The sequence below is a fragment of the Ursus maritimus genome, unplaced genomic scaffold, assembly GCF_017311325.1.
Source record: "Ursus maritimus isolate PB19 unplaced genomic scaffold, ASM1731132v1 scaffold_17, whole genome shotgun sequence".
NCBI lineage: Eukaryota > Metazoa > Chordata > Mammalia > Carnivora > Ursidae > Ursus > Ursus maritimus.
The window spans coordinates 43,295,833-43,321,406 of NW_024424119.1; the positions used below are offsets into that span (position 1 = coordinate 43,295,833).

General features: G+C 43.7%; 1 protein-coding gene across 1 annotated transcript in view; it reads right to left on the reverse strand.

Annotated features, from left to right (window-relative positions):
• The window catches only part of ASTN2 (astrotactin 2), an 844,435-nt gene that overhangs the window by 469,967 nt on the left and 348,894 nt on the right, over positions 1 to 25,574 (reverse strand).

The following is a 25,574-nucleotide window of genomic DNA, read 5'->3' on the forward strand; positions in this document are numbered from 1 at the left end:
ATAGAAGTCGGGCCCTTAAGACCCATAGAGACTTGGGTTCAAATCCAGAATCCACCCTTATTTGCCATTAACTTTGTGCAAGTCACTCAATGCCTCTGGGGCTTGGTGACATCATCTGTAAATAGGAATATCAACGGAACCCACCTCGTTATTGTAAAAATGGAATAAATTAATGTAGATAAAATGCTATGCTTAGCAGGGGCTTGACTTGTCCTAGTAAAGAATGCTTAAACATTAAAATTTGAAAGAAAAAAAAAAGTGCTAATACCCCTGTCACCCAGGCATCCTCCCCCAACCTCCACCCCTAACAGGGGTCATTAATGCCCACAGGGGCCAGGTGTGTGATATTAATGGGAAAGACTAGCTAAGCAGCTTTGGCCTCCTGGCCTAGATTTTGTTTTTTTATTCAGTTAGAGAGAGACAGAGGGAGGTATGGGGACAGAGAGAAATTCAAAGAAATCCACAGCACCTCTAAGAAAAAAAAGCCGCACTTATACCATAGAAAATGCCTTAATGTTGGGGAACGATGGAGTTTGGGGTGGCCTGGCACTGCAGGTTCTATCAGACTGGAGTAGCTGTGGGCCGGCTCCAGCCAGCTCTTGCCAAATGGATCTAAAAGCCAGTGGTACAAGAATGTCAGGTTTTCTTCAAGAGGCTGAAAATTCAGATTTTGATTGTAATCAAGCAATTTGGAAATAATGATTTAAAATTGTTCTTAAATTTGTGTAAGTCAGGGGTGCCTGGGTGGCACAGTTGGTTGAACAGCTGACTCTTGATTTTGGCTCAGGTCATGATCTCAGGGTCCTGAGATCAAGCCCTGTGTCAGGCTCCCGGCTTAGCAGGGAATCTGCTTCAGGATTCTCTGTCTCTCCCTCTCCTTCTGCCCCTTCCCCTGCGTGTGTGCGTGCTCTCTCTCTCAAATCAATCAATAAATAAATCTTGAAAAAAAAAAAAAAAAAGCTTGTGTTAGTCAAACAAAAGACCCTACCTTGCAATCTATGCTCTAAAATACTCCCCTTAATATACATATATTTGTACACACATATATAAACATCTATACACATATATACATACATGAACACATACATACATATATGGATTACATCACACACACACACACACACACACACACACACACACACTCTTCAAGGGCAAGGAAGAGAAGCCTGTTCAGGGTGGATGCATACTGGGTACAAATGGTGAGTGGATGTATGCAGAAATACACAAAGGTAGCCCACCACAATTAGATAACAAAAAGGAATACAAGGCATCCAAATTGGTAAGGAAGAAGTAAGACTTCTACTATTTACAGGTGATGTGATGCTATATATAGAAAATCCTAAAGATGCCACCAAAAAAGCACTAGAACTGATAAATGAATTCAGTAAAGTCACAGCATACAAAATCAATATACAGAAATCTGTTCCATTCCTATACACTAATAATGAAGCAGCAGAAAGTGAAATTAAGAAAACAATCCCGGGGCGCCTGGGTGGCACAGCGGTTGGGCGTCTGCCTTCGGCTCAGGGCGTGATCCCAGCGTTGTGGGATCAAGCCCCACATCAGGCTCCTCCGCTATAGGCCTGCTTCTTCCTCTCCCACTCCCCCTGCTTGTGTTCCCTCTCTCGCTGGCTGTCTCTATCTCTGTCGAATAAATAAATAAAATCTTAAAAAAAAAAGAAAAGAAAAGAAAACAATCCCATTTACAACTGCACCAAAAACAATAAAATATCTACAAATGAACTTAACCAAAAAGAGGTGGAAGACCTGTACTCTGAAAACCATAAAACGCTGATGAAAAAAATTCAAGATGATGCAAAGAAATGGAAAGACATTCCGTGCTCATGGGTTGGAAGAACGAATATTGTTAAAATGTCTATACTATCCAAAGCAACCTACAGATTTAATGTAACCCCTATCAAAATACCAACATCATTTTTCACAGAACTAGAACAAATAATCCTAAAATTTGTACGGGACCACAAAAGACTGTGAGTAGCCAAAGCAATCTTGAAAATGGAGGCATCACAATTCCAGACTTCAAGTTCTATTACAAAGTTGTAGTAATCGAAACAGTATGGTATCAGCATAAAAATAAACAGATGGATCAATAGAACAGAATTGAAAACCTGGAAATAAACCCGTAAGTGTATGGTCAATTAATCTTTGATGGAGTAGGAAAGAACATATGATGGGAAAAAGACAGTCTCTTCAAATGGTGTTGGGAAAACCGGACAGCTATATGCAAAAGAATGAAAGTGGACCACTGTCTTACACCATACACAAAATTAAACTCAAACTGGACTGAAGACCTAAATGTGAGACCTGAAACCGTAAAAATCCTAGAAAAGAGCACAGGTAGTAATTTCTCTGACATTGGTCATAGCAACATTTTTCTAGGGATGTCTCCTGAGGCAAGGGGAACAAAAGCAAAACTAAACTACTGGGAATACATCAAAATAAAAAGCTTCTGCATAGCAAAGGAAATATTCAACAAAACTAAAAGGCAACCTACTGAATAGGAGAAGATATTTGCAAATGACATACCTGATAAAGAGTATCTAAAATATATTAAAAAATATATAAAACTCAACACCCAAAAAATGGATAATACAACTAAAAAATAGGCAAAAGACACAGACAGACATTTTTCCAAAGAAGACATACAGATGGCCAACAGGCACATGAAAAGATACTCAACATCACTCATCATCAGGGAAACACAAATCGAAACCACAATGAAATATCACCTCACACCTGTCAGAATGCCTAAACAACAAGTGTTGGCAAAGACATGGAGAAAAGGGACCCCTCTTACACTGTTGGTGGGAATGCAAACTGGCGCAGCCACTGTGGAAAACACAGTGGAGGCTCCTCAAAAAGGTAAAAACAGAATTACCTTATGATATAGCAATCTCACTGCTGGGTATTTACCCAAAGAATACAAGAATCCTAATTCAAAGGGATATGTGCAACCCATGTTTATTGCAACATAATTCATAATTTACAATAGCCAAACTATGAAAGCTGCTCAGCCCAAGTGCCCATCGACAAATGAATGGATTGAGAAGATATATGTGTGTTGTGTGTGTGTGTATACACACACACACACACACACACACAGTAGCATATTGCCCAGTCTTAAAAAAGAATGAAATCTTGCCATTTGCAACAACATGGACGGAGCTAGAGTGTATTGAGCAAAATAAGACAAATACCACATGATTTCCACTCATATGTAGAACTTAAGAAAGAAAAAAAAATGATCAAAGAAAAAAGAGAGAGAGAAACCAAGAAACAGACTCTTAACTATAGAGAACAAACTGATGGCCACCAGAAGGGAAGTGGTAGGGGAAATGGGTAAAAATAGGTGATGGGGGTAAAGAGTACACGTATCATGATGAGCACTGAGTAATGTATAGAATTGCTGAATCACTATATTGTACACCTGAAACTAATATAACAGTGTATGTTAACTAAACTGAAATTGAAGTTTTAAACAACTTGATAAATGAAAAAAATAAAAACAGAGAAAATGTACATAAAAAACATAGTAAAGGTCAAATTTCACAAGGGAAAAGGAAAAACAAAAAGTTCAGTTAGGACCAAGCTCCACAATGCCGGACTTGGAGAGGGTTCTAGATTTATGGCAGGTCTACAGACCTCAGCAGCAGGAAATCTTAAATTGTTTCACAAATAACATGACTCAGCCTCTCTCTGGGCATTTGCTTCTCTCTACCTCACTATCAACCAATGAAATCTTTCCATGTATGCCATTTAAATTTTCCCAAGAGGAACTCAGCTACTGGGTATCATATGGGTTTGACAGCAACCTCTCTGCCAGGTCACAAGAGACCCTGCTGGCTGACCACAATGGTTGGGTTCCTCTTGATTGGTGACTAGCTGTGGTCCAAAGGCAACAGCCAGGGAGGCAGGATCATATTAGACCCTACCTGAATGCCCTGAGGACCTAAGATTCCCTAAAAAGAGTAACGGCATGGCAGGCAACGTTATCTTCTCTAACTCACACAGATGATGTGATTTCTATCACCCTACAGAATGAGTTCCTCAGTAGAACCGCAGTGGACAATATGATTTTTGGTGAGGATGAAAAAAGGATTCTATGTGAAAAGCCTAAGGGATAGATAGCATCAAGCTCAGAGATAAGGAAATGACCACATTTGAAGTTGGCCTTAAAATCCTTGGCAGCTAAAGCAAATAAAAAAAAAAGAGGAAGAAGAAGTCTGCTGGATTCCATATTTCAAATTTCTGGCAAGGGAAGATATGCAAATCTATCTGCAAAGCCATATTTTCCCCTCTGGAACTAAGCCCAAGCAGAAACATGTCACATGGGTCCCTGTGCAAGGCACCGAACATCAGTATCAACCACAGATTTTTCTTTTAAAAAGCACAGTCATGCTGTTTAAATGGATAATTCTTGTATTTATTCTCACTAAAGACTGAGGGATGGATATTGAATTGTGTCCCAGGGCTGAGTTTGGCTAATCCCACTACTTCAGGAAAGCTACACAGTGCAGTGATACAGAGAAGAGAGAGAGCAAGACATGTATTCGGATCTTCCCTCTGCTCCTCACAAGCTCTGTAAACCCAGACAAATCCTCAGTCATCTCCCAGGAAAAATGTGGTTATGGATTTTTCCTTCATAGGGTCGATATAAAGATTAAATGAGACAATGAATGCATCTTAAGTCAGGTTTACCAGAAATGAGACTCAAAGGCAGAGACTGGCATGCAGGAAGTTTGCTGGGAGTTCCCTGGTAAGGAAATGAGCAAGTGGAATTGAACAGAAGGAGAAGTTGAATTGCCATGCAGTTGGAGAAAAGCCCTCAGCTGATCCCAGGGGGAAGTTCTGGACCTCTGATGGTTCTTCAGAGTTGTCCTGAATCAAGACAATGTGTCAGGCCTTTGTGCCCCACATTAACCAGTCAGAGGCTGTGGGCTATCCTCGGGGAAGGGACATGGGCTTGGGTGAAGTGGTCATTTTTAATGAAGGACATTTCTCCAAGAAGATTCGGAGCAAGTGGTTGACCACCAACATTCCTGGCAGCTGGGGGAAGAGTGACTATGTTCTAATGAGAGATTTGAACACAGCATGACAATGTCCGCTACAGCATGTGAAGTCTCCCAGCACACATTGTGAAATCGTAACTAGCAGGAGCCATTTTAGTTATTATGTGAATGTCTTACAAACTTACAAAGCTCTGAATCCAATACTGGCTAACAGATCTCTCTTAAATATGAGAAGAGAGTCTCTGTGAAAGGGAGTGACTTGGGGCACCTGGGTGGCTCAGTTGCTTACCAACTCTTGATTTTGGCTCAGGTCGTGATCTCAAGGTTGTGAGTTCGAGCCCCAAGTTGGGCTCCACACTGGACGTGGAGCCTGCTTAAAATTTTCTCTCTCGGGGCGCCTGGGTGGCACAGCGGTTAGGCGTCTGCCTTTGGCTCAGGGCGTGATCCCGGCGTTATGGGATCGAGCCCCGCATCAGGCTCCTCTGCTATGAGCCTGCTTCTTCCTCTCCCACTCCCCCTGCTTGTGTTCCCTCTCTCGCTGGCTGTCTCTATCTCTGTCGAATAAATAAATAAAATCTTTAAAAAAAAAATTCTCTCTCTCCCTCTCCCCTCGCTTGTGTGCATGCCCTCCCACAAAGAAATAAATAAGTAAAATAATATTTTTTTAAAAAGGGAGTGACTCAAAAGTAGGTTATTTTCAACTTTTTTTAAAGGGTCCTCTACCAAGATAACTGTTGGTTTAATGTCAGAAGGGAGTTACCATCCTTTGAATGCCCTCTCTGTTCCAGACCCTGGGATGAATACATTACACATCCTGTTCACTTAATTCTTATAACAGCCTTATGGGGTAGGTATTTCCCACCATTTTACAGAAGGACAACATAAAGTTCAGAGAGAAACTGATTTAACCAATTTTACAACTAGTAAGTGGCCAAAGTAGAAACTGACTTTACATTTTTCAGCATCCAAAGAGGAGACCTGCCCATTATTCCAGGCTGTCTTGAGAGTTGAGGCTTTGGTTGGTTATCAGACAAAGCTGAGCTCTACAGTGGTCTTGGTTCTTTTCTGATCATCTACGCATCCCCCATTAGCGTCAATCTTGTAGTGTGGGAGGTCTTTTGCTTTCTCTGATAGACAGTGCTTTCATATAGAGAAGAGGTCATGACTCATTCATTAGTCCTTATCAGTCCAGCCCTGAGTAAAATGCCTGGCACATACTAGGAGTTTAGAGAATGTCTGTTGAATGAATTAATGAAATCAGAGTTCTGTGCTTGACTAGAAGGAATTCCAAGTAACTTCATGGGACTGTGAAGCAGGAATGCCTCCACATGGATCCCAAAGGTTTTTGTTTCTTTGTTTTGTCTTTTTGTTTTTATCCTCTGAGAGCCAGAATACAAGATTAGCGCTTCAGTGTCTCCCCAGTCCCAAACCAAAACTTGAACTGAAAATCATGGCTCCTGAGCGCTGATTCAGCCCACAGGCTTTCAGTGTGGATGATCAAAGTAGCGATGCTAGAGGGATTCAGTGTGAAGGGGCAAGGACACGTGGCAGGGAGATGCACATCAGATAGTGAGGAGAAGTAACTGTACAAAACATAATTGCCGAGACTTAATCCACACGTTCATTTAACCAACATTTATTAAGCCCCTCCTTGCATAAGAAACAGGCATAGAGAATGATAAATGGACTGAATCCATCAAGAAAATTACAGACTAACAAGGGAGAGCAAATGTGTGCACAGATAGATATAATACAACCTAGAGTGTTGGAAGCACTGCCTGACAAGGATAGGCATCTCTGAGTACAAGCAGAAGGAAAAAGGGGTGTCAGAAAGGAATCGCTGAAGAGATGGCCTTTAAGCTAGATCTGGAAGGATACAAAGGAGAACAATGAACTTGGCAAAAGTTGAGGTGGCCTTTGCCCCTTAAGGCTCACCTTTAGATCTGGCTTGTGCTCCTCTTAGTCTCTCTCATACGTACAAGATATTCTACTCAACTCCCAGCTATATATGCTGTCATAGATTTATTCATTCATCCATAGATTTATTCATTTACCAAATAGAGCACATACCATGTGCTGGGTCCTGTCCTAGCCTCTGGATGAGCAAAATATGGTGTCTGTCCACCGAGCACTCACAGTCCAGGAAGGGAGTTCAGATTTAGCAAATCTAAGGCAAATCATGAATTTTTTTAATTTCCCCTTTCTTATTCTCCCACCTAGATTGTACATTTCTTGAAAACAGACTATGCCTTATCTCACTCTGCAATCACCATAATGCTTAGGCTAGAGTGGAGGTTCAGAAGATATTGGGGAGTGTGTGTGTGCAGAGAATGAGGGGGTGCAGAGAAAGAGAGAGAGCACAAGCACAGTAAGGCCAAAGAGTGGCAAGCAGCTCTCTCTGGGTAAGTTCTAGCATTACTCTGAGAATAAATACACAGGAAAGGAATAGAAATGCATTATTCCATGTGTCTCATACATCTCTAGTTTTCCAATGGACCCTGTTTTATTTTCTTGGCTTTGGATCAAAAGTACCCCCATTTTCTGGGTGCACCGAGATTCCTCTTTGTGCTCAAATCAATCTCCCCAGAGAGCAGTGACTCTGAAATGAATCTTTGCCAAAATCTCAACTTCAAAATGTCATGTTTCCTTATTTTTCAATATATATATATATATTTTTTTTCTCCCACTGGCTTGTGGGAATATACATCATCTAATTAGCCAAATGGATTTTCAGTTCAGCCCAATCGTTTCCTTATCTAGCATCTGAAGCTCAGTGTTGCTCAGGGGACTGCACGGGCACGGAGGTCCTCATTAACTCTGATCTTCAATTACATTGATTAGAAGCCTGCTTCTGTAATTGTGCGGCATAGATCAGAGGTGAGCTGGGGAGCTCAGGCCACTCCGTACTGTTCTCTGAAAAGCCAGAGGCATATCAGCCCCTAAAGAAACAGAACGCTACAGATGAGAACTAAAAATACCACGGAAGGAGGTATCCCCAGACAAAATTGCCTGGCGAGCCAGACGGCAGCTGCAAATCGTTTCGTTATACCTCGAATCACGAGACAGACCTCTGAGAACCATGGATGGAAGATTTCAAAAGAAGCCTCTGGTCACAGTGGTGAAGGGGAAGTAGAGGAATGAAAGGTTGTATGGTGGAAAGATGGTCTTCACAAACGATGCTCAGGGAATTTTTTTGGCCAAATGTATTCAGCTCTTCCCCCCCCCCAATTCTTTGAGAATATGTGAAAAATAATTAAGGGCTTATTTCCTAATGTTACATCATGTATTCCCATGATGATCCCATCTGTCAGGGGTGTGGACCTGGGAGAAAGGTCTTTTCAGGGGCACAGGATGGAAAACAAAACCAAGACAAAGCAGAATTGAGGAGCCCACCTAACTTCAGCCCAACAGACCCATAGAAAGTACACCCACCCCTACCTCTCTCCCTTATGCACAGAGCCTTGAATACATCCCACCACCTGCCATTGACTGAAAGCCATTTAAGAAGTGAGTGACAAAACTCTGCAAACATGAGCTTAAAAACAGCAGTTTGAGGGTTTGTGAATACGGGCAGAGACAACCCAGATGGCTGGGAGCTCTCGATCCCTGAGAGCAGCAGCAATCTAGAGTCACAGGGCGGGTTGGGGGGAGGGTTATCTGACAACTCTCTCTGATAAGAGTCATCAGCTATTTTTCTCTCTGCTGTCACCTCCTGATCTTCTTAAAGCTCTCATCCCTTCTGCCATTTTCTTCCCCTTTCCTTGGATCAACTTCAACCTATTCTTCTGTGCTGTCTACCTGTCCTGGGCTGATCTGTGTCCTCCCCAGAATTCATATGTTGGAAGTCCTAACCCTCAGTACCTCTGAGTAGGACTGTATTTGGAGGTGGGGCCTTTCAAGAGGTAATTAGGGTTAAATGAGGTCGTTAGGTTTGGGCCTTAATCCAATAGGACTGGGGTCCTTATAAGAAGAAGAGATTAGGACACAAAATGGCTAACAGACACATGAAAAAATGTTCAAAATCATTAGCCATCAGGGAAATTCAAATCAAAACCACATTGAGATACCACCTTACGCCAGTTAGCATGGCAAAAATTGACAGGGCAGGAAACGACAAATGTTGGAGAGGATGTGGAGAAAGGGGATCCCTCCTACATTGTTGGTGGGAATGCAAGTTGGTACAGCCACTTTGGAAAACAATGTGGAGGTCCCTTAAAAAGTTAAAAATTGAGCTACCCTATGATCCAGCCATTGCACTACTGGGTATTTACCCCAAAGATACAGACGTAGTGAAGAGAAGGGCCAAGGACTGGAGGAGATAATGCTAAGTGAAATAAGTCAAGCAGAGAAAGACAATTATCATATGGTTTCACTCATTTATGGAACATAAGAAGTAGGAAGATCGGTAGGAGAAGAAGGGGAAGAAGAAAGGGGGGGTAAACAGAAGGGGGAATGAACCAGGAGAGACTGTGGACTCTGGGAAACAAACTGAGGGCTTCAGAGGGGAGGGGGGTGGGGGACTGGAATAGGCTGGTAATGGGTGTTAAGGCGGGCACGTATTGCATGGTGCACTGGGTGTTATACACGAGTAATGAATCATGGAACTTTACATCGAAAACTAAGGATGTACTGTATGGTGACTAACATAATATAATAAAAGAACAACAAAAAAACCAAAAACAAATGAACAACAACAACAACAACAACAACAAAAAACCACAGAGAGAAGACCATGTAAAGACCCAGGGAGAAGACAGCCACCTACAAGCCAAGGAGAGAGGTCCTCCAAGAAACCAAACTTGCAAACACCTTGATCTCAGACTTCCAGGAAATACATTTCTGTTGTTTAACCACACAGCCGTGGTCTTTGCTACAGCGGCCCTAGCGAATTAATGTACTCTTTCTGTCTTATTTGACAACAACGACCTCTTAAGCCCAGCATTCGCCCTGTTCATTAACCTTTATTTTTGTCATGGATCCCTATGGATCACTTTTCAGAATAAAGTTTTCGAATGCATAAAATATAACACATGGTATTACAAAGGGAACCAATACCTGAAACAGAGTTCTATCCATGGATTTCTGCTCCCTTCTCCCAGGGATCATAGAACCCAGGGTAAAAACCCTAGTCTGAGCTAAGCTATTTCCATCCATTCCACAGATGCCCAGTCTGCTGCCTGACCTGGTTCCAAACACTGGAACATCGTTGGGTGGACAAGGGAGTGGCAGCCAGATTATAATGAATATGCAATCCTCCTGAAGCATGTGAATGAGATGCAAATGACAAAGAGAAGAAGAAAACTAAGAAAACATGGAGAAGTAGTTCCGCTGGCTATTTTAAAGAGGGTCGGCCTCTTTTTGTTCAAATACTATATTTTTAAAGCTCTGAAGAAGATAGAAACTTGGTTATAATTAGAATCTTCTTAGAACAATCACACAATAGATCATAATTTTATGAAGCTAAGTTATATATTTAATTTTAAAGAGGGTTAGAAAACTTTGAGTCCCTTTAGTCCAGAGGATCTCAGCATTTTTTTTTTCTTTTCATTATCACCTGTGAAGGAGTCTTTTTAGACACTCTTTTCCTCAACCACCCCCAATCCATGAAGTTTTAATATCACAGATATGCTGTGTATATATGTATGTACTGTGTTTTTGCTGTACCGTAAAAAAAGAGCAAAAGGAGGTCCCCTCGCCCCCAGAATCAATTTTCATATCTCTGGAAGTATTCTTGTCCTCATTGAGAATGGATGGTCTAGTTAGAGATAAACTGAAGGTTAAGAAAGGGAAGGGACTGGGGCACCTGCGTGGCACAGTCATTAAGCGTCTGCCTTCGGCTCGGGGCGTGATCCCAGCATTCTGGGATCGAGCCCCACATCAGGCTCCTCCGCTAGGAGCCTGCTTCTTCCTCTCCCACTCCCCCTGCTTGTGTTCCCTCTCTCGCTGCCTGTCTCTGTCAAATAAATAAATAAAAAATATTAAAAAAAAAAAAAAAGGAAGGGATGTGCCCAAGATCCCACTGGGATTAATTAAATATCTACAGTTAGCTGTGAGTGAGGCGAGGTTCAGAGATGGTCTTTCTAAGGCAACAGAGCTGGAAGGTGTTGGGACTAGGCCAGAGCCCAAGTATGGTGACCCACGTGCTCAGGGTTTGTCCTGGTATTCCATGCTGACAATCGAGAATAGATCCCATGGAGGTGAGTTGTCTCAAGGCTAATGCTCCATCACTGGGGGTATCAAATGGTTTGAGAGTTCCATGTCATAGAAGAACACGGAAGGACTCATCACCAAATATGCCTTAAAAAGAAGGATGGAGATGGACAGGTCACTGGTATTTTGAGTGCTCTGTGTTAGAGAAATAGTTACTTCCCAACAGAGCTGTATCAAAGCCTTGTTTTCTCTCCCCAAATAAAGGTTTCCTTGATTTCCTCCAGGCAATTGTGTTTCTAGTGTTTTCTGAGATCTTCTCCACTTCAAATTGTGATCAAAGTCTGGCTAAAACCGATTGCCACCGAATTCCAGATGCCTTATGTATCACTAGTCCTGCTTCAAAGTTGAGTTAGGGGTGTTTGAGTCTGGACGAAAGAGGTTTGAAGTGTTGAGATTTCAAAAAATTCTTTTTCTCCCCAGGGATATAACAATTTGGTACCAAGCTAGGCAGCAGAGGAAAAGAACAAAGTCATGAAATGCTTCTTGTTTTCCTTCAGGTCATTTAATTTTTTAAAGAAGAATTGTTAAAGATTGAAGGTGACTATTTGCTTGTAATTTAGGAATTTTTTCTTTCTTTCTTTCGTTCTTTTGTCTTCATGACTTCATCGGGAATATATGCATCAAACCCAATCTCAATGTTGGATTTCTTTTTGATCTAAGATCAATGCTTCTTGAATGAACGTGTAGTTAGTTGCTCCTGAAACTCAAAGGTCCTGTAGCTCTGATTTGCTAATACAGTCGTACCCTCTTACGCACTGGGGAAACGTTCCAGGATCTATCCTGGATGCACAAAACCACAGATAATACTAAACACTCCATATGTTTTTTCCTATACATACATGTGTATGATAACATTTAATTTATAAATTAGGCACAGTAAGAGATTAATAATTAATAATAAAATAGAACAACTGTAACAATATACTATAATATAATTTATGTGAATGTTGTCTCTCTAAATATCTTACTTTACTGTATCACCCTTCTTGTGATGATGTGAGATGATAAAACGCCTGTGTGATGAGATGAAGTGAGGTGAATGACACAGGCATTGTGACATAGTGTGAGGTTACTACTGACCTTCTGATGATACATCAGAAGGAGGGTCATCTGCTTCTGGACTATGGTTGACTGTGGGTAACTGAAACCATGGATAAGCAAAACCACAGATATGGGGGCCTACTGTGTTGAAAAATTTCCCTATCAGTTGCCCAAGTAAGATAGGATCTCAGAGGGGAGGCAGAGCACTGGACTACAGGGTCAAACAGGTATGGTTTGAATCCTTGTCTAGGCACTGACCTGCTGTGTGACCCTGGAACCAATCATTTAATCTTGGCAAGTCCTCCTCCATTTCCTTATCTGTACAATGGAAATACTTACTTCATAGAGATTCTATGACCATTACATAAAATGCATTTGAATTGCCTGAGAGTAGGACCATGGCTGGCTAGGGCCTCTGTGTTGTCCTGCTCCAGGGCACAAAACTAACATAGCAAACCATGCATTCTATGTATAATTGAATGTCTACCCATACAGATCTATATGTTTGGTTATTTCATATATGTACATAAAACTGGTAATCATGTGACCATGTATATATGCATACATGTGTGTACATAGACGTAAGCACAGGTAATTCTGAGAGTAATTGTACCCCATGTGGATGGTGCCACCTGGAGCTGTGCTCCATGGTGGTCGTGCCTGGGACATAGACAATGTTTCATTTAAAAAAATGCACACTTTTCTCCTGCCTGCCTGACCAAGTATGCTCATTTCCCCCATCCTGAGCCATGGCTTGTCCCAGGAACATCTCCAATTTTCACCGTATCCCAGGGTGAGTTGGGGAAGACAGGAACGAGGGATTAACTTTATCACATGGGTCATACCTGAAGTAACATGGCAGAGAAGAATGCCTGGCACATATTAGGTTCAGTAAATCCATAAGGAACATACATGTGTGTGGCTAAGACAGGCCCACCGGCCTGCATGACCACATGAACGGACACACCATGTGACTTTCCAGAACCATCGGCTTACATTTATTGCTCAACCTGCCCTGCTTCTCCTTCTTCGGACCCACCCTCTTCTATGACATATACTCCTTTCTGCTTTTCCCGAAGAATCTGCACAGACGTCAGGGGCTGTTTGGCAAAGATGGTTCACAACCGCGAGCGCTAAGAATAACCATATTAGCAATTCCTCCCGGATCTGCTTCATTACTACACTGTGGGTTCGATGCCAACCGACCAAATTAGGCCCAGGCACCTGCCTGCTTTCGCGTCTCTCGCTGTCAGTGTGCACGCGTGTGCTCCTCCCTCTCTAGGTCTCTGGCCTTCTCTTCTCTTCTGTCTAGAAATCAATTCCGTGGGAAAAGCACAGACCCTGGAATTGGCAAACCTGGATTCAACAAGTGCCCTTACCACTTATTATTTGAATGACCTCAGAAAATGCTGAATGTTTCTTTTTTCAGCTTCCTCCTCAGAAAGGGAATGAATACTACTTAGCCCAAAGCATCCGCACGCATATTCAGTGTGACCGCCTGTGAACCGGGCTTACTGGGTTTGCTTACCAGATGGGAGGTTTTACTGCTGCTGCTGTCATTAATCAAATTGATTAACGGCTAGGAGGTTGATGATTCTGCCTGTCTAGAGCCCTGTCTGTGACACCAGGTTGCCTCCTATTCCTCTCACTACTGAGTGTGTGTGTGTGTGTGTGTGTGTGTGTGTGACTCTGTGTGTGCGTGTGTGTGTGTGTGACTCTGTGTGTGTGTGTGTGTGTGTGTGTGTGTGTGTTCAGCTTCTGTCAATATTCATCTCGGGTTATTTCTCTAAGTACTAAACTCATGGTGGTGGCTGAAACATTAATCAGACCGTGTTGAGTGTGAGAGAGAGAGAGATGGCAGGGAAAGGTGACACAATATTGTAATTCAATACTTAATATCTCCAAAGACATGTAATACATCCTCATGACATTTCCAGAAGATATTTTCTGGAAACTGAACAATAACTCAAATTAATGCTAAGCCTAAATCTAATTGTTTTATGAGGCTACAAAGGACTACATAGGCTAAGGCTTCCAAAAATGTAGAGGCTTCAACAGTCGTGTTGATGGAACAGATTTCACTGTCTGGCACAGATGAGAACAGCTGCCTAAATATATACTATTGGTACCTGGAGCAACATAACGAAGGAGACGGGCAGCTTAGCCACACCATAACGCTCACGGCCATGAGCCCTTCGCCAGCCAAAACCTACTATGAATTATGGCAAAGCTAAGGAGAGGAAGGATAAGATTTTATTTGAGGGCCAAAGGAAGGTCTTGAGGCTCAAACAGGACACAGGATGGCTGAGACGCACATTTCTGGTATATGACAGGTGAAGGATGGTGAAGGATGAGTTATTTCATTCTGCTCCCAGAGGGAGATGGTGGGGTTTCAGGGAGCCACACCCTGGAGCCAGCCAGGATGGGTGGGAGCCCAATCCTGCCATTTCTCAGCTGCATTAGGCCCCTTACCTGACCTTGTGAGCCTAAGGGTTCCTATTCTATCAAATAGGAACAACAGTACCTGCCGCATAACTCCTGTGTAGAAAGGCACATTGAGATATCCATGGTTGATGAGGAAAGTTAGGTGCCCAAGAATATGTACGACCTTATCTCAGGTTTCCAACAAACAAACAGCAATTCTGTGCGTGTGTGTGTGTGTGTGTGTGTGTGTGTGTGTGTGTGTGTTTGGGAGTAGTAAAAATTCTGGAAGGATATTCACAAAAAGAGTCATCAACCCAATAGACTAAGACCGGGGATATGAAAAAGGGCGTATTTAGTATTTTCTTCATTCACTCCTCTACTGCTTTTGTAGTAAGAGTACTGCTGCTGCTCCTACTATTACTACTATTGCTGTTATTACTACCGACACTGCCACTACCAGTATTAATACCAACTACTTCAGAAGATTTGGGAGGAATAAAGGATAGAATATATACAAAGTTACAGTATACAGTCCAACATATAGTAGGTGACCAAAATGTGTTTGTTCTTTCTTTCTTTGGCTCTGGCAACTAAGGACTGTGTCTCCTCTCCCTTGGAACAGAAGGGGCATTGGATGAAGACTGGAAGGGGCTGTTGCTCCCTCCCACACATGTCCTTCCTAGCCCACCCCCCTGACTTTGTGAGGGCTGTTCCCATACCCTGGATGTCCTCCTCACCATACGCATCCTCCCAGGGCCCAGCCAAAGGCAAACTCTTCCTTCCCTTGTCCTCTCACCCGGAAATGACCTGTCCTTCTGTCCCAAATGCCCTGGCCTCTGAACCTCTCTTCTCACGTCAGTGTCACTGCTGATGCATGGGAGTTCAGCACACACTTACTGAGTACCCTCTGACCCCCGCCATGTGGGGTGTGCTGATGTTTCCTCCACCTCAGAAAAGAGTGAGATTCTGAGGGACAACCCACGTCTAATACATCTTGAAATGACTGCTTCTTGGCCCAGGGTGGGGCACTTAGTGGGCAACCAGGAAACATTCTGAGTGGATGGATGGATAAAGTGAGAAACGGTGCTTTCAATTTGAGGAACACCACCTTAGAGGCTATCACATGGGAAAAAAAAAGAAGGAAATCACACAGCTCTCCCCCCCCCACTCTCCAATGGCGCTTCAGGTTTCACTTGAGACTCACTAATGAGCCTTTAGTGGCAGGCAATTTTTGTTTAGCATATAAGGTACTGTATGACACCTTTACAACCAAGGTCTTACTTGCCCTTGAGCAAGAAATATGGGAGGTTCTGGGGTCAGACATCTTGCTCAGCAGCTGTGTGAGCTTGGGTAAACCTATTACCCTTATTGGGACTCAGTTTTCCTCATTTGAAAAATAAAACAGAAACAGACAATAATAGTCACTTCCTCTAGGATCACTGTCAGGAAGAAGCAAGTTAATGAATATAAAATATTTTTAGAGTGGTTGGCATTCAATCATACTATACTCTGTGCGTAAGCACATATGTTCTATGAATTACCATCATTCCCGTGTCACAAACAAAGATGCTGAAGTCATGAAAGGTTTTCTTGCCCGAGCTACATACAATTATTTAATGACAAACCTGGGACTATAGTCCAGATATTCAGACTCTGGGGGATGGGCTTCATCTACTGTCACTTTGCTTCTCAGCAGGTTGGTTATTGAGCTGAAGTCTGAAATGTATTTATCTGTACATTCAACAAATGTTTATTGAGTGCCATACGTTCCCCGGGCCTTGTTATAAATACAGGACATTGAGCTGGGAGCCAAAAAGACATGGCACCATAGCACTTGGCTATAAGAAGTGCACAGTGCTGAGTAGGAAATGAGCATTAAACAGGTAAATGCACCAGCGCTTACAGGACTACAAATAAAAAAGGAGAGCTGTGGATTAGGAAACTGGCTGTTGTGAGTACCCAACTGCGTGTGTGTGTGTGTGTGTGTGTGTGTGTGTGTGTGTGTGTTGGGGTAGAGGGAGGAGGGTGGTGGTATCAGTGAAAGAGTGTTCCCTGCAAAGAAAATAAAACACATGAAGAGTTTCTGAGTTTGCAAATCGGTTAGGCTCTGTTCCCAGTCGGAACGAACAGCAGCAAACAATGCAAGATAACCCAGGGGATATGGAAGACATTTGGCACATGGATGTGTTTTTGTTTTCAAACTTAACTGTCCTTTCTGGAGGGCTTACTATCTGAAAGAGCACAGTTGAAGACTCAAAGCACAATTTCGTGAATCCCACCAAACCCCTCGCTGCAGCCCCACGGTTTACACAAGAGGAATGGGCAATACGAGAGGCCACATAGAAGACCACAGGTAAAACTAACATCATTCACTTTGGCAAAGAACGAGTCCATTTTCCACCGTCTTTGCTGTTAAATTCATTGAGAGGATGAAGCCCTTCTGTCTCTTCAGAGACAGCATGTCTCATACGGTTTTTAAGGGGCAGTCAGTATTCATGCTCTGGGGCCTGCCAGGAACTAACCAAGTGATAATGATCCAGTTAAATGGGCCTGGGTTTCTCAGGTATAAAATGGTGGATAATAATCTCATAGGAATACGGGAGGTAATATATGTAAATTAAATTTCTATTGTTTCAAATTACTCAGTTTTAATGTAAATGAGGTAACACACGTGAAGTACTTAAAACAGTACCTGGTATGTAATAAATGCTTAATAAGTGTTAGCTATTCTTATACTATTTCTACCTTCATATTCTTGATGATCCTCTTGTGAAATACAAGGGAACGTTGCCTCATTCAAATATGGTTTGGCAAAAACAAACACAATAACCCAGATTCCTGCTTAAACAACACATTAGCTCTGGATGTAATAGTGTAAACAAAAGCTCATTCTTGACTCATTTCTATTTTCTTAATTGCCCGCTCTTGCTTTGGACCCCAGCCAGGAGTCCGTCTTTAGCCATGCCATGGATACACACACCTCAGATTGTGTGTGTTCGTAAACAAGAACACAAGGCTCCCATTGCTTCTGGGGGCTGCAAAGAAATGACATTAAAAGTGAGTGATTTGAAACAACTGAAATTTAATTAAAAACAAAATTAAAAGTTGTTCCAAGCCCAGTGCTTCAGCCAGCAAGGCTCAGAGGAAATTAGTAAGTGGGACTAATAGCTGGATCCAATTCACAAACCTCTATGAAGAGATAGTCAGAGGGAAGAAGATGCATACACTTTAGATGAAACAATTAAAGATCACTTCTGAGCAATAATCATGAACAGTATCCCAGGGCAAAAAGGAATATTATTAGCTGGTGTGTTTCTTTTTTGACTTTCTCATTTCCATTACAGGAAAGTGCCCTGAAATTCCCCAAGTAGCATCTTCTATGGCAACAGACAAGGATACTGATTTTGAAAACCAGACTTAAATGAGTGGGAGGTGGGGCAAATTCCTTTTAAGAAATAATTATCACCCACTGCTTGACATTCCACCTTACCAATTCATCTATCCTTTAAAATTGCAAGAACTCGTGTTGCTTCCAATCCCCTTCAAATTAGGGGTCTCAAACAATAAACCGACAAGCGTCGGCTGGAAATCGGGGACTGGGTTCCAAGACGATCAAAGGCGCTGGTTTCTGGGGTGTCATCCCAGATGGATTCAAGGTGGGCAGGAAGGCTGTGTTTGAGACAGAGCAGAGTGGCAAATCCAAGAGAGAGGTCAATCTGTCCCTGGTTCACGGGCAGCATGGAGACAGGCAGAGGGAAAGAAGCAGAAGCTCTGTCAGGAACCAGAAAGATGCAGTAAATGAGTTGAAGGTGATAAATAAGGTGAGGGGTGGGGGAGAAGTCCGGGAGAGAAGTAACCAGAGCCTGGATGCTGAGCCTTCCTGTGAGTGTTAACTGGCTGGAAGTGGGGGTGGCCCTAGTGAATTTAAACACACAAAGTTGGGGCAGAGAGCAAATGCCCCTGAACAAAGAGCACTCATCAGAACCCAACTTTACTGAACATCAGATCCCTCGCCTGTGGAAAGGCAACAAGAATGCCTCCTCCATAGAAGACCTGGTCACTGCTCTCTTCTGCAACCCTCCCTCACCCCATCCTCCCTGAAACTGGGCAGATCTCATTCCAGATGTCCCATCGTTCTAGTGGCTTTGCATGTGCTCTTCCTGGGCCACATTTTCCTCCCCCGCACTCTGCGTGTCTCGGTTTAAATGGCACCTCCTCAGAGACGTCTTCTCTGACCACTGTATCTGAGCTTGAAATCCCAACGCACCTCTGTTTTAATTGTTTCCCACCATTTCAATTATTTTCCCAGCAGCTCTCGCTCATTTCACTGCCAAAACATATTTTGTTATTCTGCTAATTTTCTTTGGTGTCTGTCTCTTGCTGAGAATGAAAGCGTTACGAAGGCAGCAGCATTCATAAATGCGTCTTTTCCAGGGACATCATCTCGATTGTTCCAGGACACATAAGGATACATGAAATAAATATTTGATATGTTCAGTGTGTAAGTTGTATAAAGATTAAAGAAGACATTACAGGTCAAACATCTAGTACACTGCCTATCACATTAGAGGCACATGATGACTTTTAGCCAATATTTTAATAATCATCTAATATTATATTGATTTAGATTCTCATAGCAAGCTTGATCCCAAGAGGGATCAAGGTGGGAGAGCCCGAGAAGGCAACCGGAGGGGTCCAAATACCAAGTTGCTGTCCTCACATTGTGTCTCGAACACCTACTATGCCACAAGAATGTGCTCCTTGTATACACGGATCTTACTGGGGGGCCTGAGAATGGGGAGGGGGTGGCACTGAAGGCTGACACAGCAGGTCCATCAGGGAGGGGGAGAAGCTGAGACCCATTCTCTTTTTCACAAACCAGTTCCATCCTATCTTCAAACAAATTCTTTGAGGAGGAGGATGGATCTGTCTAAGAGCAACCTTCCTTGATGCTCAACTCAACCCCTACTTTCTCCAGGAATCTTTGAGATCTGGGGCACCTCGGTGGCTCAGCTGGTTAAGTGTCTAACTCTTGGTTTTGGCTTAGGTCATGATCTCAGGGTTGTGAGATCCAGCCCTGCATCGGGATCTGCACTGGGCATGGAGACTGCTTGGGGTTCTCTTTCTCCCTCTTCCTCTGTTCCACCCCCCCACACACACCTGTTCACACGTGCTCACACTCTCTCTCTGTCAAAAAAATAAATAAATAAAATAGTAATCTTTTGAGATCTGCCTCAATGAGAACTGTCTTCTCCATCTTCCATTCTGTTCCAGATAGAGCTTTGTAAACCATGCAGCTTACATTTCCTGGCTCAAGACTGGTGTTCAGAAGTCCATCTCCTCGTCAGATCATGTGACCTGATTTTATGTCTTGAATAGGGAAAATATGGAGTCCCTAAAAGTGGAAGGGACAGTGCCTGCCTGACAATAGCATATGGTTTGGCGGGGAGATACCCAGACAGACAGGTGTCACAGAGCATCGCCGGTGCTGTGATGAAGATGAATTGGGAACCTCTGGGCACATAGAGCAGGGGCCCTGCCTCCTCTGCCAGGTCCAAATGGCCACACCTGAGCTGAATGCCAAAGCAGCTAGGAGGAATGGAGGAAAAGAGAATTTGGGCAAAAAGAAAGGGATGTTTGTAAAGCAATAGAGAACTTTCGGGGCCTTCAGGAAACAGTAGTTTTGTTTGGCTGGAGTGCCTGTGACATGGGGAATGGGCAACAAACGATAGGCTGAACGTAGTTCTGGGCACTCACAATTTAGAAAATTGCTACGCTTGCTACTTTGCAACAGACCTACAATGTGCCCTCACCTCTGTACCATGCTCTCCCTCTTGATGTGGCAGAAGCTGCCATTTTTAATTGATTCCATATTTCAATTGTGACAGCAGCTCCAATCGCTGGGCCCCTGGGCCTTCCTTCAGGCCTCCGCTTCCATGGCCGGTCCCACGCCTGGCACGTTCACAGGGCATCTGAGTCTATACAGGCAATGGCCATCCCCGGAACCTTCGTGCTCACAGGCCCCACGAGCAACTGCGTGGGGGCCTGGAATGATCACTCGCCAGCCTCCGCCCTGGCCTGAAAACCGCGGTAAGGCATCACTTGAAATACCACTCACACAATCAAACCCTCAGGAGGGCAGCCTTCAGAAATCCGGTGAATTAATTTTGCTCACAGAACACAGTGACATCTCTTACTAGTAATTTTCATCCAGGCAGGATCTGTACCGGTCCTAATACTATGTATTCTTCAAAGTTGCTTGCACTTTTTTTCTTCCTTTTTTTTTTTTTTTCCCTACAAATGTAGTGGAGAAGTGGACATCTGGTTCTGCGTCTTCAACCAGGAAAGCTGGTACATGAGCACAACAGTCCTATTGGCGAGCCCTTGAATGTGTTTACTTCTGGTCAGGCTCTAGCATTTAACTACCTGCTTCATCCTCGCAAGCACTGTCTGATGCCCGGCACGTTGGCATCCCCATTTTCCAGAAGATGAAGCTGGGCCATGGGAAAAGCGGAGTTAGGATTTGAACCCCTGTCCTCTGCCCCTGGCATTTGTGGTCTTAACCACCACACTTCACAGCTTGGCAGAAGACGTTCTTATTTTGATGTCTGGGGTCACCAGCCTCTCAGGGATGCCAGGAGGCAGGTACTGAGCTGTCTGTGACTCCTTCCCCTCCTCGGCCCCTCCTTGCAGTGAGTTACTAAATGTCGGGGGTTCCAGCCCTATAGGAACTCCCTTGTCTTCTCTCTCACTGCTAATGCCCTAGTTCAGACATCATCATACAGACAAACGTAACAGCCCCTTATCAGGTTCCTGGTCACTCAGCCCTCGAGTCTTTACTGAACACCCACTGAGTTACTGGAGATCTCACAGGAACGAGACAGCTAACCTCTGGGCCCATAAGGGGCTGAAGGCAGCATGAGCAGGGGTTTCCTAAGCAATGACTGTGTGCCACGTGCTGGCCAACTGCTTCCTGTTCAGTCACTCGACTGCCCTTTACTGCTGTCATCCCCATTTCGCAGATGAGCAAACAGAGCCTTTGGAATTGAATAACTAGTTCAGTGCTACACAGCGAGAAAGTATCAGAGCCAAGTATCGAACCTAGGGAGTGTAATTCTGCGCCCCAGACTCTTAACCAAATTAGACATTGAATAAGCAATTACAAATGTGCTGAGCGCACATTTAACAGGGAGACCTAACTTAATGAGGAGGGTGAAATGCCAGTGAAAATGAATATTACCGAGTGCCTCCTGTTTGCCAAACATTCTGCTGAATGCTTGACAGATAGTATCTCATTTAACTTTCCCAAGAGGAAGTTATTATTATCATGCCTACTCTGTAGATTAAGAAACAGGCCAGAAAGGTTAAGTAATATCTGTAATATCAACTACTAATTCACAGAGTCAGCATTTGAACCCAGATGCGTCTAACTCGACAGCCTGAACTCTTAATTACCATCTTGCATTGTCTTTTGTAAAAGCAACTGTGACCTCTACGCTGTCTTGTTTAAATCCTTCAGGGGCTGCATGCCTTCCAATCACTGCCATGAGGGAAACCCAACAATGAGACCCTGGCCTTCCATCTGCTCCTCCCATTAGTCCCCATTATGCCCCTTGGAACTTGGGATGCTCTGGATGTTATTTGTTCCGGTCACACCTTTTCTTATGTTGTCCCCTTTGCCTGAAACATTGTCCTTCTTGTTCTCACTCCCTCCTCATCTCCAACAGAGCACACTCTCACTCCCAATTCTACCCATCCATCTCTTTCCAATGGGACAAATCATCTCCCTCCCTAAGGCTTTACCTGGAACTGGCAAGTGGAAAATACTCCAGGTTTCCCTGACAACCTTGCTGATTCTTGTCTCTATGCCCTACCTGGTCCAGATTATGATTTGCCTTCTATTGTGGTCTTCTGCTTTATAGTTACCCTGTCACTTTAAATAACAGGTGTGATCTCTTTGAGGATATGATTAGCATTTACGGAGCACCTGTTATGGGATATTTTCATAGCATCTTCACCGTCACCTTGTGAAGTAGGGGGTAAGAGCTTTACTTTTATAGATGGTGAAATTGCTGGCTCAGAGCAGTGATGTGACTCACCCAAGACCTACAGTTAGTAAGTAGAGAAGTGCAGACTTGAACCTGTTGTTTTTTGATTCTAAATCTCTTGTGCTTTCCCCATCTCGCCCTCCTTTTCCCTGTGCTGACTGTGTCCCAGAGTGCGACTTCTTTCCCTGCACAGATGCTTAGCAAGGGTTAGCTGAAAGCCTTAATATCTGGATTCATCAATAAAGCCAAAATGGGAGTTAGGGTTAAAGCAGAAGAGGGAATACATGGAAAGCTCACGGGTGCTCTGGGCTCTGGGGATCATCGAAGCTGCAGGTAAGATGCCCAGGCCTTTAGAGAAGGATCAGAAAGTTGCCAACAGCTGCCCCTAAACCCAGGCTGTGCAGCTGCAGATATGTTTAGCTTAGATGATCCAGAGGGGTGGCTGGGGAAGAAAGCCAAACAGTGAGGCTCTGCTGGGCACCAGGGGCCTGACGGAGGGAGTGCAGAGAGGCAGGAGGGATGTGCAGGTTTTAATTATTCCTCCCATCTCATCTCTACCCTCTGAATATGATGCATTCTCTCCCTCCCAGACTCTTTCTGGCATCCGAGATGCTCAAGGTCCCTTGGCAGCTGAAGCTGGGAATTGGAGAAGGGGAGGCAGTTTTCCCACCATGGCCCGGCTCCCCACCACTTCTTTTTTCATCCCAGCAGCCTTGGGAGCCCACAGTCCCTGCCCAAGCTTGGCTGTGATCCTTCTAAGCTTTCTTCAAATGGCAACTTGTGGGCTGTGCAAGGTTTGCTCAGCTGCCTTTGCTCCCAAGATCCTTGCTCAGGGGGCCGCATGGCCCAGACAGAGAGGCCCAGACAAGAGTCGGAAGAGATGGGGCTGCTAATGGGATGGCTGCATAAAGACTTCAGAGGCCACGTACCCAATGGGATGAGTAAAAGGGGACTTTGAATCACAGTATTTGTCATTCCAGTTTTAGAATGTTAGGGCAGGGAGGAATTGTAAGTACCATCTTGTTCCCTTCCCAGATTGTACAAGGGGAAAAAAAAAAAAAAAAAAACTGAGGCCCGGAGAAGCAGAGATTGCCAAAGTCCTTGGGAGTTCGAAGCCACACCCCAAATGCAGGCATCTAATTCTCTGTCTACCACATTCTGCCACCACTAATTTGAAATAATTTTTCTCAACCCCTTCCTGCCTGTGTGACATTGAGGTGGTCACATAAACTGCCCAGGCTTCAGCTTCCCTTAACTCGACAATGGTTCGGAGAATGTCTGGGTCTCCTTCATGAGGTATTAGAATTAAATGAGATAACCGTTTGCAAGGTGCTTAGCAAAGGGCCTGGAGCTTAGCAGTGTTCTGTAAATGTTACCAATTATTAGTGTTGGTATTGGCTCATCAACAGGAGGCTTGTCCAGCAGGGTCTCAATGCATGTATTGGAAAGAGCCCATGCCTCTCTGAGAAGCCTGCTGTCATCCAGCACCCAACTCCAGGTAACCATCAATGGCTCTGAGTTCCAGCTCAGGTAACACCCCTCAAGACATCCTTCCCTTAGCAGCACTCCCCATCTCCAGTTTGGGCTAGTTGGCTGCCCCTCTTCTCTGTCCCCACAGCATCCAGTACAACTCTCTCTCTCTCTCCGGGAGAGGTCAGAGGGTGTGCTCTATCTGTGTCTGCACCCTGACATCTACACACTCCATGGAGAAGGGGATGTGCAATATTTGTTGATCACGGGAAGGGAGGAAGGGAAGAAGGGAGAGAAGAAAACAGGCATTGTGTATGAATAAGGAAGTACTGTTATGAACTAATTCTTAACTATTTAATTTCATGCTTTTGGCCCAGCTAAGCATCCCTAAAATTGTACCATCTACTGATGTGGCCATACCCACTAAGAGCTCTTTCCAACTCCTTTATTTTCTTTATAAATAATAATCTTATGAACAACAGAAAGGGAAAAAGCACCATGTTCTCATCATCAGACCAATTCTCACAGTTGGCCACGTGATTCCACATGCATCAGCCCACTGACACTCATTTGAAGCAGGGAGCATTAACAGTGCTTTTGAATGAGGAAACTGAGGCTCAGGGAGATGAATCAATATTCCCAAGGGTGGGGGGGGAAGACAACCTAGAAAGCAGAATGTCTGGGAGTAGAACTCATGTCTCCTGGTTCAAAGATCAATGCACTTAACCACTGCACCATGTTACCTTCTCTCTCCCAGCACTGCACCCCTGCCTCACCCCTACACCACTCTGCAAACACCATGCCAACAAGGATGGAACAACTAACTATAATCTCAAGCTCCCTCTCGTCAAAGCTCCCATCCATCACTCTCTCCTCCCCGTCGCAAAGTCAAAGTGATCTTCTGCTCGCAACAGCAGAATGGAATTATTAATGAGAAGAAATTAAATTTCCCTACCCCTTTCAACCGTCCTCTGCCCCCAGTTCCTAGGAATGTATTTTTGGACTCAATGTGCTATCAAAACACAGAAATTAGTCTCCAATTGTGGATGTCAAACTCAGTTATCCCTTTTGTTAAGAAAGGAAATTAATAACAATTCTTCCTGGTCAGACGCCAAGCTAACATCTTAACACAGAGTGTCATTAAAAATCCCAACCCAACTGGCTGTTGTGATATCATTAAAAGCCTGAACACGTTCAGCTGCCTAGAACCGTTTTCTGGGGTTCATTCTCTCTTAAGCCCCTTGTCACTTCTAACCTGGGGATCGGTTACTATTTAAAGAAGAAATGGCTTGAAGCATTTTCTTTTCCTTCCATGGTTTTGTGGATTCAGACTTTTCTAATGAAGAGGTTT